Below are 1,172 nucleotides of genomic sequence, written 5' to 3'. Positions count from 1 at the left end.
GCTATATTTCAATACTTGATTCTAATTTACAGTTTTAATTTCTGATGGAATAGTAAAAATAGTAAACCGTTTGAAAAGCAGGTGACTACAATTAACGAAGGAGATTAAATGAGAATTTATGGAGAGGTCATTGGCTAATTCTTTTGTTTTTGTTTTGTTTCTTAAGGGAAGAAAGCGAGAAAAAACTTCAAATCTACGTAAATATGTTTGTTTATTTGCTTTAGGGCAAACCCCCCAGTGGCACAGCGGTATGTCTGCGGACTTACAGCGCTAGAAACCGGGTTTCGATAACTGTGGTGGGCAGAGCACAGATAGCCCTTGTGTAGCTTTGTGCATAATTAAAAAAACAAACAAACTTTAGGGCAAAGCTACACAATAGGCACTCTGCGGTCTGTCCACCACGAATAATCGCACCCCGGATTTAGCGTTGTAAGTCCATAAATTCTCCGTTGACTCACTGGGAGACACATAAATAACACTTTATAGGCAATACAGAAACTCCAGTACCTAAAAGCAATATTATTTCAAACAGGAGAGGAAGGGAAGATAAAATAAAACATGAAATACATTATAAATCACTATTTAAAAGAGGATATAGTGAGGATTTATAGAAAAGTTAATTTAAATCATACTTTAGAAAAATAAAGTGAAAATTGTCATAAAAACCAAGCCTCTCAGTGGCACAGCGGTATGTCTGCGGGCTTACACTGCTGGGACCAGGCTTCGATACCCGTGGTGGGCAATGCACAGATAACCCATCGTGTATCTTTGTGCTTAATTATGTAAAACCCAAAAGTAAGCGAAAGTTAATGTTGAGGAAAACAAATGCAAATTTTGAGAAGAACAAAAGGAGTTAAAAATCTGCGAAACAAAAAATGAATTAATTTTTATAAGAATGAATAAAAAGTAAAATTTTGCATTTTACAAAAAAAAATGCCAATGTAAATATAATTTCGAAGACAAGATAAAGTGAAAACGTACACAAAATTACTACAGTATATTTTTCCGTTAAATATTGTTCCTATGATAAGAGGCCCGGCATGGCCAGGTGGATAAGGCGCTCGACTCGCAATCTGAGGGTCGCGGGTTCGAATCCCCTTCTCACCAAACATGCTCGCCCTTTCAGCCTTGGGGGCGTTATAATGTGACGGTCAATCCCACTATTCGTTGGT

This window comes from Limulus polyphemus, unplaced genomic scaffold (genome assembly GCF_000517525.1).
Source record: "Limulus polyphemus unplaced genomic scaffold, Limulus_polyphemus-2.1.2 Scaffold2240, whole genome shotgun sequence".
NCBI classification, from domain to species: domain Eukaryota; kingdom Metazoa; phylum Arthropoda; class Merostomata; order Xiphosura; family Limulidae; genus Limulus; species Limulus polyphemus.
This window is presented reverse-complemented; position numbering follows the sequence as displayed.